The sequence below is a fragment of the Panthera pardus genome, unplaced genomic scaffold (assembly GCF_024362965.1).
Source record: "Panthera pardus isolate Hobbes unplaced genomic scaffold, ASM2436296v1 HiC_scaffold_7, whole genome shotgun sequence".
NCBI lineage: Eukaryota > Metazoa > Chordata > Mammalia > Carnivora > Felidae > Panthera > Panthera pardus.
This window is the reverse complement of record NW_026527002.1, coordinates 18,061,189-18,078,137: the sequence shown is the minus strand read 5'-3', so window position 1 is coordinate 18,078,137 and position 16,949 is coordinate 18,061,189. Positions and strand designations below refer to the sequence as shown.

The following is a 16,949-nucleotide window of genomic DNA, read 5'->3' as shown; positions in this document are numbered from 1 at the left end:
AAAGGTTTTACTTTTGCCCTATGGATCAGTTGAACATATTTTGATCTTTTGAAAAATCTGCTTCTAGGAACACTCCAACTAACACTATGATCTTTTAAAAGTCAACTATACAAAAGTCTTAAGAAAAAAACCACTCCTTGAAAATAAAACTTTTTATTTCCAAAGTTTGCATGGTATCTTTACAAAAGAATAAAAGAAATACACCACTAGGAGAAAATTAAGGCACATTATGACAATCTTATAATAATTTTAAGTATAAAACTTTGTTTTTTATTATTTAATGTTATTCACTTAAATGTTAATCCATTTCTTTTGTTTAAATAGCATTAAAAATAGAACTTGCCTTCTACATACTCTATTGAGTAGATCTTTTAGGACTGTGTTGTCACTCTATTCAGACATGAAACAATTAACTTCTTAAAATTGAAATAGCTTCCAAATGTCATTATTCTTTTCTAATTCTCATGGACACTTAAAAGAGTGCTAATTAAGTTCTACTTAAAATTTTCATATTTTTTCATTAATCGTTGGAACCACATAATTTTGAAGAGAGAACTTCTTTAACAATATTAAGTCATAAATATTTTTTGTGAATTCTACATTATAAAATGGTGGAACATCAATTCTGTGAACTACAGAGGTTTTATAACAATCATATCTGAAAATACATCCATCAAATTTCAATTCATTGCCAATTTGGGGATTCCCAGTGATCTGTGCTAGAGATCATTGCACATCCTCTAATCTTCCATCTCCCAACTACATATAAAGAATTTTAGGGGTGCCTGGGTGGCTCATTCAGTTAAGCTTCCAAGTTCAGCTCAGGTCATGATCTTCCAGCTGGTGAGTTCAAGCCCCGTGATGGGCTCTGTGCTGACAGCTGGGAGCCTGGAGCCTGCTTCAGATCTGTGTCTCCTTGTCTCTCTGCCCCTCCCCCACTCACACTCTGTTTCTCTCTCTCTCAAAAATAAATAAACATTAAAAAAATTAAAAAAATAATTTTAAAAATAGTGTGTCACTCAGTTATTGCCACAATAATGCTGCTCACCAGCTACCCTAAAATTTTGTGACACATTACAATAAGCATCTGTTTCTCAGCAATGCATCTGAAAGTCAGCTTGGGTGGTTCTGTTCCATGTGTCTTTTGTGGGGCCATGTGTCTCATTCTGTTCTCATGGAAATGGCAGAATAAGAAGCCCTAAGGGGCAAGTATATTTCAAGCCTCTACTCATTAACATCTAACATCCCATTGGCCAGAGCAAGTCACATGGCCCAAAGTTGAGGTGCAGGAAGATGAAGCCATGGCAATCTTGTAGATGTCTAATTCTACTACAAGGGAGTTAAACATTGAAACCAAAAAGTCATTTGCCATAAATGGTTAATAAGGGCAGGCATGCTTCCTTATACCCTGAATCTTATACCTGACCCACCAGGATACATATCTAAGCCCAGTCCCTAAAGCCCAGGCAGGTCAGTTCCCCAGCTTTTGCTCTACTTCTTCTACTTCTTATTCAGGTCTCATTCCAGGTCAAAAGTCAAATTTCTTCCTTGTCCAGACTAATTCCAAAATGTACTAGTAGAGTGACTGTTATGCCACTATCCTCAGATATTGTAAGGAGTGGCCTAATATGAACTTTTCCCAGGACAACATAATGAAATATATAAAAGACTTACTAAGGCATCATTTTGGAATGACAAAAGCAGTAGTTACTGCCAACATTTATTGATAGCTTAATATATGAGCAGCATTGTGCTGAGTACTTTACAGAATAATTTCACAAGATGGGAGGTACCCATAAGGAGTAACCCTAAAACATGAACGATCCATCTCATGAGTGGGGGTGTTGAGGAGCCAAGTTTTATACCCACTGCTAAATTCTAACTGAATATAGTAAGTAAACATTATAGTTTTTGCTGCCTGGTATCTATTCCTTTATTATTCTGGTAAAAGCAGAATTGATGAATTTATCAAGACAAGATGCTTTGCCCTTCTCAGCCTGATTATTTGTATTCTAGAACTTTATATTTTTAGGAGAGAGACAAAGAGAGGGAAAAATTATGGAGCTGATTTTTTGAAATTATATAGATTAGTCTCTATTGTGGAATGCCCAAAGCATCCCTGCTTCCTGTCCTTTCCAGCCTGGTTCTTCAGCTACTGTTTTATTTAGTGAACATGCCAGATCCTTCCAAAAGTTAACTTTTTGCTTAAGTTTTAAAGAGCCAGTTTTCTTACTTTTCACCAAAAGCCTTAACTGGCAAATAGGTCTCCCACATGAGTGAGCTAACTAAAACCACACAAATGTCACCACTCACTAAATAGCTATGGTCCTGGAGTATGGGAAGGCACTTTTCATCTATATATATTTAGTGCCTAAAACAAATTCCTGAAACATAACATACAATAGACAATGTGTATCCTCCCACTTCCCAATTCACATGTTTAAATCTAATCCCCAATGTGCTGGTATTTGGAGGCAGGGTCTTGAGAGGTGCTTAGATCATGAGGGAGGGTCCCACATGAATGGTATTAGTACCCTTATAAAAGACCCCAGAGAGGTCTCTGGCCTCTTCCATCATGTGAGGAGAGAGAATCAAGACAGCTGTCTACAAACTAGGAAGCAGATCCTCCCCAGACACTAGATCTGCCAGTGCCTTGATCTTGCATTTCCCAGCCTCTAGAACTATGAAAAGTAAATTCTGTTTTTTATAAGCTGCCCAGTCTATGGTAGTTTATTATAGCAGCCTGCAAGTACTAAGACAATACGTAATTTATTTTTTCCAGATTTTCATGCAGAGCTTCTGGCTCCTCTTATTTAAAGATGACACCTATCCCTCTCCTCCATCCTACCCCCATGTTTCAATGTCCCTGATTTCTGCAAATTTAACCTGAGAAGATCAGGAACTCAGACTGTTTCTCAGAAAATATTCAATAATCAAATTTATTTTGTGAGAGTTTTTGTAAATACAGGGCATCGTATTAATAATACGCATAGCAACTACTTACAAAGAGTTATTTCAAAAGAAAAATATGTGTCAAAGTTCCCTTATTCTGGGATGGAAATCTACATAAAATAATAAATGGAGCCTATAATACATTGACATAGATAAGGAAAACTGAGGCTTTCTTAAATATAAGTTAGCTTCAGAGAAAGTAAGATTATTCTGAAACCATTCTGGGTATTGTCAGTTACCAAAATATCTTAAACAGGATTTAGGAGTAAGTTATTTTATCTTATTTTATTTTATTTTTTTTAGGAATAAGTTAGTTTTTAAGGGAATATATTCTTTATCTGCAAAATAAGATACAGATGCAAACTTAATAGAAGAACTATACTTTTCAACACCAAAATAAAGGAAGTAATTTGATAATACTATTTTGGAGAATTAAAAACAATTGTGTAGCCCTTATGCATAGTGGGGGGAGGGGTTCTATTTATAGGTATTATGTCTATCATAGAAAAATTGAAAATATAGAAAGATACTAAGAGAAAAATCATCCATAATTTATAAGTGTTAGGAATCTTTCTACTATATGTAATGGGAAAATGCAATTAAATTTGCTTAAACAAAGAGGAGATCTATTGCTCACTAGAACTGAAAACAGTAGAGATTGAATTAGCTTCAGGTGCCAGTTGACTTAAGGTCAAAGGATGTTATGAGGACCAGATTCCTTTCTCGTCATCTCTGACTTTGCCATGCATGAAGCTGGCTTTATTTTCAGGTGGGCTACCTCTTAAAGACTGCAGCATGGCTACACTCCAACTACTCTAAAGTTCCAAATCTCATGGGACAAGACTTTGCAACCCTTATGGCTAAAACCAAAGCTTCAGATTTGAGTTGGCTTTGAATGGGCCTGACTCTGAATCCCTTATAGGCTCAACACTGACTAACTCAGGGAACCAGGGGTGAAGCTCATCTCCCAGAGCACAAGGGCTGTAGTAATGGAGAGCTTGACACCATAATGAGAACTGGGGCTCACCAGTGAAGGAGAAGGAATGAGAATGTGAGACAAGTCACAGATGTTTGCTAGTATACTATCATTATTAAAAGATAACAATCGGGGCGCCTGGGTGGCGCAGTCGGTTAAGCGTCCGACTTCAGCCAGGTCACGATCTCGCGGTCCGTGAGTTCGAGCCCCGCGTCAGGCTCTGGGCTGATGGCTCGGAGCCTGGAGCCTGTTTCCAATTCTGTGTCTCCCTCTCTCTCTGCCCCTCCCCCCTTCATGCTCTGTCTCTCTCTGTCCCAAAAATAAATAAAAAACGTTGAAAAAAAAAAAATTAAAAAAAAAAAAAAAAAAAAGATAACAATCATTTTGTTATATTTTGTTATATAACAAATAAGAAATTGGAGCATTTAAAAACTGATTTATAGAAACTTGACACCAAATTTAAAATTCTGTGTTACTCCATTTATATGAATTTCTTAAAAAATGAGTCTAAAACAAGAATAGTGTGTGCCTGAGACTGGAGGTGGGAAGATGATAGAAATGTTCTGTGTCTTGAAGGGAAACAAAAATAATATAAAAACAGGGAGGGGGACAAAACAAAAGAGACTCATAAGTATGGAGAACAAACTGAGGGTTGCTGGAGGGGTTGTGGGAGGGGGGATGGGCTAAATGGGTAAGGAGCATTAAGGAATCTACTGAAATCATTGCTTCACTATATACTAACTAATTTGGATGTAAATTTTAAAAAATAAAAAATTAAATTAAATTAAAAAAAAAGAAATGTTCTATGTCTTGATTATGATGGTGCTTATACAATTTGTCAAAACCTAAAACTATACCCTCAAAATGTGTGAATTTTATTGTATATAGTTGTACCTAACTAAAGTTGAAGATAAAACTCAACTAAAAAATAAAAACTGATTTATAATCTTCTCTTTTTACTTTGTAATGTATGATAAGCATTGTTGTATGAGAAGAAACTATTTTCAATTTTATAATTAGCACCAAGCCCCCAAATTATGGAATTAGTAGAGCTGAGTTAAAATTTTCTAAATCAAGTTCAGGAACATATGAAAGATTTTAAACAGAAAAAAACATTCAACTTCATGACTTTTGCATTCGAGATTCAGAGCTACTAATCTATCAAAAACTTTGTATATAGTATCTGAGCAGATCATTCATGACTAATTTTAACAAATGTTCTTAAATTCGTTTAAAAGATAAATATAGTGAAAACTAAAGCAATATTTCAGACAGGGCCCAAACCGAAAGACAGAATAGACATGATGAATTATCCTTATTTATGACTGATACATTGAAATTTTTCTCAGCCAAAACAACTTCAATAAAATAATACCATACTGGTCAGGGACCTTAGTAACTGATACCAAGTATAGCAGGGACAGAGTTGGTTAGAAAAGTAAGGTTCATATTTAAATATATGTGTATATATATATATATTCATCTGGTTTAGATTGTTAAGAATCTGGCTTAGATTTTTAAGAATAAAGTATCTGGCATAAGAGAAAGTTTCTACCAATGCTACTAACTGTTCATATTTGATTTCTACTTTAATTCCACAATGGTCAAACTGCATTTATGACTTAGAGGGTCTCAGTAATCTTCTTATAATCCCCTCTTTTAACTGAATTTGGTGATCTTATAATTTGGGGCATGTAGCATTCACAGGATGCTCCAGTGAGATGTGCTGGACGTGAGAGGTGAGCTCTATGATCAAAGAACAAGATCCATTGTTTCCGGATATTGAAATGAAGGTCGTTTCTCAAGTGTGTCTCCTTGGAAATAGGAGTATGTTTATTGTTGGTAGTACAAAATATATATGTGCTATTTGAGATGGTCAAAAGTCTCCAAACAATTTTTACATGCCATCTTTCTCAATGGCTGGCCCGGATAGAGTGGCATTTTTAAAAAAAAAAATTTTTTTAACGTTTATTTATTGTTGAGACAGAGAGAGACAGAGCATGAACGGGGGAGGGGCAGAGAGAGGGAGACACAGAATCTGAAACAGGCTCCAGGCTCTGAGCGGTCAGCACAGAGCCCGACGCGGGGCTCGAACTCACGGACCTCGAGATCATGACCTGAGCCGAAGTTCGCCGCTTAACCGACTGAGCCACCCAGACACCCCTAGAATGGCATTTTTATATAATATTTTACAGGTGTTGGATCTAAGTCAGCATCAACGGGTAACAAAACCAATGGAGGGCCTTGACTCCAGGACAAGGAATTACTCATGATTATTCACAATTCCTTCCAAGAGATAGAAAATCATTGGATTTGGAACAAGAGAAGGAGTAGACTTGGAACAAGAGAAGGAGTTTTCAGCAGAAATGTTTTTCTCTTTTAGAAAGATAATTTTGGCAGACTGGCAGAATGGATTGGTATGTGGAAAGAAAAATTAGAGGTACAGAAAAAAGTTGGAGTGTATTACAATAGGTCAGGCTTGAGGTGACAAGGGTCAGAACAAGGATTTAGCATTTCCAAGTGTAGGTGTAAATAATAATAGTGAAGAAACACAGTCTGAATGCCTCCATACGGACAAAGGTTTTGCTCTATACTACTTGTTCACTGAGTCAAGGTAAAAGTCACAACTGAAGTGGGACAAAGCAATGGCATCACCAAGGGAAAACCAGGTTTCAGTTACGGGAAAGGGAAAGAAGATAGAGAGGATCAGTGTATTCTTTCAGCAGGTTGGACAAAACAGAAAAGTTCAGGTCTGGAGCTAGAAATACCCATTTGGTGACCAGACCCATTTTCTGAAAGGTTCAGAATTTTAGGTGAATGGATTCCAGAGAAGGTGAAGACAGCCAACAGATGGGAATCTAAGTGGGTAGGTGGCATCAGGATGGTTTAAGGAAGTAAAAAAAAAAAAAGTGTTGTCAAGATTAGACAGACCCAAGGGGCACCGGAGTGGCTTAGTTGGTTAAGCGTTCAACTTCAGCTCAGGTAATGATCTCGCAGTTCATGGGTTTGAGGCCCACATCGGGGTCTGTGCTGACAGCTCAGAGCCTGGAGCCTGCTTCAGATTCTGTGTCATCCTCTCTCTGCTTCTTACCCGCTCTCTCGCTCTCTCTCTCAAAAATAAATAAACATTAAAAAAATATTAAAAAAAAATTAGACCCAAAAGGTGAATGTGGGAACCAGAAAGATGTGGAAATCTAAGTAGCAGTCCACTAGGTAGATCTTATGTCTGGTGAGGCAGAACCTGTTCTAGGTTCTAGCACACTAGGCAGGTATATGACACAAGGGACCCAGCAAGAACAGGGCCCAAGGCTACTGGTACTAGAGGACTAGTGGAAAGCTGGTTAATGCTCAACTATGAAAACTGAGACACAGAGTCAAAGTGGGGTTGATTTAATGTTGAAACATTTGAATATTGAAGCAAAAAGGATAAACTGGCCACAGAGTCCAGAGCCAGTGGTCATGTGGTCCTTTCCATGTATAGAAAAGGAGTATAAAGGTAAAGAGACACTAGTGTTTTCTGAAGAATTTTAGGGAGTATTGAGATCAAAGGGTAGTTTGTTGAAAACAAGGCTTCTAAAGGAATGATGAAAAAAATTCTATGTGACAACTATTTAAAGTCTAATTTAAGAAGAAAATATAACTTTCTCAAAAGGTAATTAAAACTTCTCCTTTCTCCTTACTCCATGGTATTATAACAGGAAGGTAGGAAAGAAGGAAGGAAGGAAGGAAGGAAGGAAGGAAGGAAGGAAGGAAGGAAGGAAGAGAAAGGGAAGGGAAAGGGGAAGGGGAAGGGAAGAGACCTTCTTTCAAGAAAGAAGCTCAAGGAGTTGCATTCATGACGTTGTTGTTGTTACTCTTGTATTATTGGTATCACATGACTCTCTTTATCATCAGGACCACCCAGTGTTTTTTTTTTTAATGTTTATTTACTTGAGAGAGAGAGAGAGAGAGAGAGAGAGAGAGAGACAGAATGTGAGTGAGGGAGGGGCAGAGAGAGAGGGAGACACAGAATCTGAAACAGGCTCTGGGCTCTGAGCTGTCAGCACAGAGCCCCATGCAGTACTCGAACTCACAAGAGGCGAGATCATGACCTGAGCCAAAGTCGGATGCTCAACCAATTGAGCCACCCAGGTGGCCCTAGAATCCTGTTTTTTGAATCTGTAATTCATTATTGTCTTCTTACTTTAATGATCAAATTGTTGCACATTTCATCTGTTGAAGCATCCTTATGTGTATTAGCACCTGTGTCCTTTTAACATGCTTTCATCATTTAAAAGTATATATTTTCTTGTTCCTAGCTTAACAAGACTTTTTACTCATTTTGTACTTTCCCTTCCCTGGCTCTGGAAACAACTATTTCTCTGAGGAGCCCTGGTACTTTTAGTGGGGAAAGGTATTACAGAGCAAGATCTGAGTACTAGAGGTACGCATACTCTTGGAATGCCTCTGCTTCTTGGATCTTTCAGCAGATAGAGCTGAACACACACACACACACACACACACACACACACACACATATGCACATTTGTGTACATGCACACATACATATACATATTTTAGAATTCATGAGTTCACACCAACATCCCCATTCTAGTTTATCTCCATAGGGACCTTCCTTGCCTTCTCTCATTCCAAACATGTATGACCTTTCTTCCTTGCTCCCAAAAACATCAACACATTTAGTTATTTGCTTGATCCTATCATATAACTAAAATAGTTACAGAATTGCTTCACCAATACTACTATAAAAACTAAGCCTAATAAAAGTGATTCTGGAAGGGGCGCCTGGGTGGCGCAGTCGGTTAAGCGTCCGACTTCAGCCAGGTCACGATCTCACGGTCCGTGAGTTCGAGCCCCGCGTCAGGCTCTGGGCTGATGGCTCAGAGCCTGGAGCCTGTTTCTGATTCTGTGTCTCCCTCTCTCTCTGTCCCTCCCCCATTCATGCTCTGTCTCTCTCTGTCCCAAAAATAAATAAACGTTGAAAAAAAAAAAAATTAAAAAAAAAAAAAGTGATTCTGTATTTTCTTGCCTTTTTTCACACCATCACCACCACCAAGAAGATACATGGTCAAACACTGTGTTCATAAGTTACTGAAATTCATCTCTCCCCTTCTTTAGTGCAATATGTTATTAATTTGAAATACAGTTGGTTCTTTTGTTTCAGTCTGCTTTCTGTTTTAGTTTTTTCCCTTTCCCATCTTTGTTGATTTCATGTTATTTTTTGATATGTAAAACATTAGCAGAGTTCCAAAAGTCAAAAATATTACAAATGATACACTCAGAAAAATGTCTTGAATCTCTTCCAACTGGGTCCCCTGTACTAACCATTGTAGGTGACTAACTTCATTGTTTTCTGGTTTTTCATTCCTGTGCATCTCTTTGTAAAGACTAGTGTGTACACACACACACACACACACACACACACACACAGTATGTGTGTGTATACACACACAGATATATATACATGTATAATATATACATATATATCTGTGTGTGTATGTATAATTTCCCCTTCTTTATTAAAGGTAGCAGAGCACATATGCTCTATATATGCCTTTTTACTTGTTGGTGTTCTTACTTAACAATAAATCCAGAAAATCATTCCATATCAGTTTATAGAGATCATCCACTTCTTTGTTACACATGGAGAATACTTCATTGTGTTGATTTAGCTAATCTCCTATTTTTGGAAAATTAGTAATTTCCAATATTTGTTAGAATTTGTTTTCTTTATCCACTTACATGTTATTTGATGTCCATGGCATTCTCTGTCTCCTACCAATGCTGAAAAGTGTGAGTTTTATATGATTATATTTACTTTTGTGTTAATTTTATGTCATTTTGAGAGAGTATGGGAAGATTTGAAATCAGGTGGTTAGCATTAACCTCCAGACTATCAATTGAATTTTTAAATTTTAAAAATTATTTTTCTTTACTGCTTTTTTATAGCAATCTATTCTTGTCTTATAGATCAGTATATTTCAAAATCTCTCAGAGCACATTAACAAGATTTTTAAAAAATTTCTCTTCTGATCTCTCAATTGTCTGTTTTATCCAAGGTCAGTTTTCTTTTTTGTGTGTGTCTTTATTGTCCTTGAAAATGAATGATTATTAATTGTCCATTCCCATTCATGGATAAAGGGCTGAGATGCTAATGTGGTATACAATATGGACATTCTGAATATGTAGAGTCTAATTTTCCTACTAACTCCTTTACCTGAATGGGAAGGTTACCTGTAGTCTCCATGTACGTGAGTGCTACCTGTCATTTGGCAAGACAGGATACACCCCCTAAACTCCCATCCTCACCAAACACAAAAAGGGCTTTACTTTGGAGTGTCTATATCCACACTCAAATCCCTATCTTCCTCACACAGACCAGCTGACATTTTTAGAGATCATTGCTTCAATTATATCTTAGGAACTCACGGTGCCTTGAGGAGATGATAGCAAGTGATGGGGTTGATAGCCCAAGCTCAAAATCCTTCTTTAGCTAACTCTTTAATAAATCACCTGCCAAGTCTTATCTTCTTTCTTACCAACTCTTGGTCTGTGGTCTCTCTGTGGCTATGGTAGTGACTGCCACCTCCACTGTAGACTCTTTTCTGGTATTCTTTTGAAATTTAGTTTCTGCTCTAATTTATTTTTCAACATCATCGTTTTGGTTTTTTATCTTCAAGAAACCAGTTTTTTAATTGAAGTACAGTTGACCTACAATGTTATGTTAGGTGCAGGCATACAACATAGTGAATCAATAGTTCTACATTGCACAATGCTCCCCACAGTAAGTGTTGTTGATCTCTGATCTTCAGTTGTTCTCTCATCTCAGGGATATCACAAATTAATTCTAATTTAAATTTCCTTTAGTCATTTCAGTGGAATGCATGGAGGGGACAGATGTCAATGTGAATATTCAGTTAAATAAACTTGTGTAATTGTCTTTATTGAGCATAAGTAGCACCATGAATTCTGCACGAATGGTGTAGGGTGAGACTACTACTTAGGACAAGTGTTAAGGCACATGAGGTTTTGCACCCTGGGTAGGAACTGTGGCTCACAGGAACCATGTTGTAAGTTCTACTTCAGGCTGGAGGCACAAGTCATTGAGGGTAGAAGAGCTAATGGAGTAAAAGAAGTGCTTGGTTAGTTGTTCTGGTTGGTGCAGAGCTCCCTAGTGGAATGTTTTGCTTCTTCAGTAAGTTCATCCCTTGGTATATCACAACATGCAATTCTACCACCTTAGAATATAAAGGGGTTTTATAGGATGATACGATCATAAGTAGATACCAGGATTTCAGTCCCTTAGTCTTCCCACTTTCTAGTACTTCTGTACACACAGAACATTTGAAGACTCTGTTTATCTCACTATGGCGATGCTATTCGTCTTCCATACTAGATAATATTAGATACAAAAGAGAGACCCCCAGACTAAGTCAACCTCAGGATTCAACTACCAAGAAAAGCTAGGCTGCTTTTCCTGTTTATATATTACTTCTGCACACAGTCATTTTATAACAGTAGCAGTAATATTCCATCTTTGAACATCTTTATTAGATTAAGGAGAAGGTTGAATATTTCTCAAAAAGCATTCATAGTAATGGCATTCTATTTTTTGAACTAAACTTTAAGGATTTCATGAGAGTCACTTCAATTTTTTAGCATTGGCTGTGAAAACTGAAAGATCCTAGAAAATGAAAGCTATTTTTCTTCATAGACATGGGTAGAGAGGAAATTTTAACATTTGGTAATGACCAAAACCCATTTAATTGCTGGATGATTCTGCTTTCATTGTACAAGAAGAACTGGAGAGGCTTAATCTCTCCTCAGGCTCTCCTGTAGAGTTTTTATCTCTGCATGTTGCTTTGTGCGTGCTGTAGTGATTAATCAGCAATATTGTCTGTTCTGCATTTCATATTTCCTTTTTTTAAATCCCTGTGTGAAGTTTCTAAATATTCATTTCCTTATTTCCTCATTTGTTCTTGAGCCAGGCCTTCTATGGCTTTGCAGAATTCTTATTAATGATCACACATAAAAAGTTTGCTACAGGGAAACTCAAGCTCAGATTAGGAATGACTTTTTTTTTTTCAAGAATCTGACTCTCATTCTCCTTACTCAGTGTCTTTTGTGGGTTTTGTTTTGTTTTTGTTTTTTATCTATGTGACATTTATTAACTTGTATTCACATTCATAGAAAAAAGACTTGTCACTGTCATAATCACACTTTCAAAAAAGGGATGCTAAGGAGAGGATCTCAAGCCTGAGTTGCTAATGCCATCTAAAATTCTGTTTGATTTATCATCTCTCTTCCTTATTTTTTTTTTCTTACCTATTCACCTGTCAGTTAGCATGCTTTAAGGATAAGGGTTTCAAAAAGACCAAAAGGACAGATAAGGCAGATATAAAGTTGATGGGAGCTTACCAAAATCTGGTGCAGTCTTTGATATAAATAGAATTCTTTTTAAAAGTGGATTTGGAATTTTCAGCTTCAAAGTCTTATTACTGTATCTCTTCCATCAAAGATTTTAAAAGTAATAAATGACCTTCTGGCTCAAATAAACTTCTGGCTCAATAAATAACCTTCTTTAATAGTTTATGAAGAGTACTTTACTGGGTGTAGAACAGCCCACTCATTCTATTATGTACTCAACTTCACAGAAGTATGGTTAAAAACATGGGTTTTATAGTCAGAAAGACCAGGGATCAAGTGTATCTCTAACACTTATTATTTACATGTTTTGGAATATGTTACTTAATATTGATGAGCTTCATTTTTTAAGGTATAAAATAGGGTTATAATAATAGTAATAATAATAATAATAGTAATAATAATAATAATATCTATTTCCTAGAGCTGTTACAAGGATTGAATTAGATAATGTATACAAAGTACTTAGCAGAGATCTTGGTTAGCAAGAGATCTTAGCAGAGATCTTGGTTAGTACTTAGTTAGCAGAGATTTTGGTGCATAGTAAGGACAGTAAAATATTAATAAACACAAAGAAATACCTTTTGAATAGTATTTCTATATGGTTACAAAAAAGTTCCCTTATTTATTTGTTATTTAAATATATTTTATGAATGGAATTTTTACCTTCTAGATGTAACTTCTAAAAATACTTAATAAAATATATTTTTACAATTCTTTTGGAAGACCAAATAAGCCTGTGAGAAAGTGTGAGGGAAAAAAACATGAAGAAGAGGAGCAAAGCAGAAGCATGAGTTGAGGGAAGAGACTGAGCACCAAATCTGTGGGATGCTTAGGAGCAATCCCACCCCAAAGCCTGGAGCTTCCGAGCACAAGTGGGACTGGGGGCAAAGCCTTGTGCCTCTGTAGAGAAGGGAGCTGGATCAAAGGTCACTCACTTATAATCAAGATTCTAGAGGAAACATACTCTAATGAACAGGACAAACTAGGGGGAAAAAATAACCTTTCCACAAAAGCAGTTGTCAAGTAAGTTTTCTGTCTTGGTTGTAGATACAGGTGGGAAAAGAAAAAGTCTCCCCTAAGAATTCTTGCTCACTGGCCAGACTTCATGTGTATTTAGGGTCTAATGATTTACAATCTTTTTGTGGTCCTAAAAACTGCAAACCGAAGACTATAAAGTCTGTGCAAGCTTATAATACCCCAGGTAATGGTAGGAACAAACCTAAGTACCCCTTGAAGGAATAGATACTCATGTCCAGATTTAAAGAATTCTCAGAAAAACTTCCAACATGTACAAGTTCACGCTAAAAAAATATATGAAAATCCATAAGAAAAATAAGTCACCATGAATGAGAGTCAGAAAAAAACAAAAACAGAATCAGACATGCAAAAACATAAAGCACTAGAATTTTCAAATGCAGAATACAAAATAATTATGCTAAATGTGTTTAAGAGGGGGAAATGGAACAAAATGGAGCAGGAGACTATAAAAAAGCACACAGGCAGATTTTTTAAAGAACCAAAGAGAAATTCTAGAAATGAATTACATAATAACTTAATTTTAGAACTATCTAGAATAGTCAAACAGCACACCTGAGATAAGAATTAGGAAGCTTGAAGGTATTAGATAAAATTACCCAGAATGCAGAAAACATAGACAGAAAGAGGTGAAAGATACTTAAACTAGATTAGTAGAAATTGAAGACCTAATGTGAAGCTATACCATTTGTATCACTTGGGCTTCTCTTCCCAGTGCTCCTCTAACTCTGGAAGCAGAGGCCAACTTCTTGCTCTCACTCAACTCTGAATTACGATCCTCTGTAGAGTTTCTTAGCATTCCCATCACCTCTGTAACCAATTCCTTGTATTAAATTCCCTCTCCTGAAAGACTTACTTACAGTGCTGTCTCTTTTCCTGGCTGGACCCAGAATGATAAAACAAAAAACAAAAACAAAAAAAAAACATTGACTATGTTTGAATTTTCTAAGTTAAATATGCAGGTTATGCATTTAAGAGTAAACATGGCGGGGGGGGGGGGGGGGGAGTGGAAGGAGGAAAGAGAGCCCAGTCAATTTAAAAATAGACAACAAAGGAAGAGGAAAATAGGAAAGAGAAAAATAAGAAAAACAAAAAGCACAAAATAAAATGGTATGGATAAATGCATATATATTAGTATTTATAATAAATTTAAATGGATTAATGAAAATAATTGAATTCTTCAGTGAAATGGCAGAAAATCATATATGAAGTCAGTATTCAGCTATATGCAAAAAGGAAGTGATGCATAAGGGGTCCAAAGGAAGGTTGAAAATAAAAGAATAGAAATAGTTATATAAGGCAAATACCAACAATAGAAAATTAGGGTAGCTATACTAATATCAGGAAAAACAGAAATTAGGGCAAAAATACTTTTGCGATGATAAAATGCTTTTGTTATGATAAAAGTTTCAGTTCACCAGAAGGATAAAACAGTTCTAAGTTCTTTTGTACCTAACAGCATAACTTCAAAAATACAAGCAAAAAATAATAGGAGAAATAGGCAAATTCACCATTATAAAAGGTGATTTTTGACACATCTCTCATAATGGATAGAACAAGTAGATTTTTAAAATAGGTAAACAATCATGAATGTCATAGTTAACACCTTGATCTAATCGACATACATAGAACCCTAAACAACAATTAGAGAATACCCATTTTCCTCACGTGTGGGAAAACTTCTATATCATGAATTATCCTTCAGCAGAAGCACTGCTCTGCAGGATTCTGTGGTTTCTATCAGCTTGCTGAGTTGTTTTTGCTCCTTCACAGACTGAAATGCCAGGGGCCATCCTGGTGCAGTCTAACTTGTTCAACATTTTTCAAACCATTATGCACAATATCTGATCTCCCTTGGTCCCTGATGTTCTCACAGATGCTAAACAAAGTTTTCCTCTTCCCTTCCTTTCACAAAACTCCTATTCAGAGAAAGCTAAAATTGCCCATTTTAAATGGATTCCCAGGAAGTCCTAGCCAGTGTTCATCCCTCAGTCATAGCAGATGCTTCTGGAACATGTTTACTTGTTCTTAAAATCAAGAACTAAATTAAAATCACTTAAATTCCCCACCCCATTGAGTTCAATGAAAACTCAATTAAAAGATGGTTTTCTGTTTGGTAATTTGCTTTTCATGTTCTCTCTAAAAACTTTTATAAGCACCAAATATGTTTTTCTTTAAAAAAAAATCTCCAAATACATAATCATGTAGTACATAAAAATAGTTTTGAATGATACAAAATGTTCATATAGTATCAGAAGTTATAAGGCAGAGAAAGCCCTCCCAGGGATGATACCATCTGCCTGTGTGTATCAGGGGCCAATGGTCAAAGAGGTGGTAAAGCAGAGAGCTTATTATAAAGTAACAATGTTGAGCTTCATCTGGGCCCTGTGCTCCTGGACAGTAGTGACAGCTGAGAAACCTCCCCATCCTTTTGTAACTCTTCTTGGTTTGGGATGTGACAAAATGGCTAAACAGGTAGCCAGTTAACTACAAAGGACCACCATGACCTTGTAAAACCTCAAGTTTTCTCCATCTTCTTTGAGACCTTTATCATAACAAATATTCTCTCTGTTGCAATGGCCTGAATAAAATTATTTCCTTAATTTTCTGGAGCCTTTTGTCTTTCGGGGTTTGGTGCCACAACCCAGATAGTATTTGTCCTTGCCTCAGGGTCCTGTTTACTCCTACCAGGTAATGAGACCACCCCCCTCAGAGCCTTTGTGCTTCATTCCTATGTTGTGATCCAAGGATCCAAAAGTGAGCTCAGTTTCTGATCCTGTGTTCTGGACTCTTGTCCGTTCATAGCACGATAAAGATTTGATTCAATACCTTTTGAGTACTTGCTTCATATCTGGTGCCCAATTCTTCTGGTTTCATGGTCTGATCATTTTATGATTTCTGTAAATGTATGAATGGTTTATACAGATCTTGTTTTCTCAGTTGAAAGACAGCAAACTGGTATATTGGTCTTTTCTGTTTATCTTTTTCCCTGTTTTGAGATAAAATCAGCTAAGAATTTATTACCAACTGGTAATAAAACCCAATAGAATTTAGGCCACTGATATTTTATTTCTGTGTGTATGCTTGACCCATGGATGAATTTTTTGAATAAAGTTGTAGGCTGTCTACTTATGTCTGTTTGTATGTTTATATATCTGTAATTCAGAAAGGTCTTTACATCTCATTGTGTAAGTATATAATATTTTCCTGCCCTTCATGGTATTAATAAATTAGATTGTAAAATCTGTTAAGGGAGCCCTACTCTTATTGGCTTAGTGATAAAAAGCACTTATGTAAGCTGAATGTTCCAAAAACTTCCAGATATTAAGGAAATTAAACCTCAAATATTTTCAATGTAAAAAAGGAGGTATCCTTATAGAAATGAACCCAGAAATGTTTTAAGAATTCGGGTGCACATAATTTAGGTAAATCCTTGGCAAGCAAGACTCGTTATTTTGATTTAATTGAAAGCAGCTACAGGGGCCTCTGGCTGGCTCAGTCGGTTAAGCGTCCGACTTCGGCTCAGGTCATGATCTCACAGTTCATGGGTTTGAGCCCC

The 16,949-nt window shown here is 36.4% G+C and overlaps 1 protein-coding gene across 1 annotated transcript in view; it reads left to right on the top strand.

Annotated features, from left to right (window-relative positions):
* CPA6 (carboxypeptidase A6) overlaps positions 1–16,949 on the top strand; it is a 541,372-nt gene that overhangs the window by 118,860 nt on the left and 405,563 nt on the right. The window lies entirely within an intron of this gene.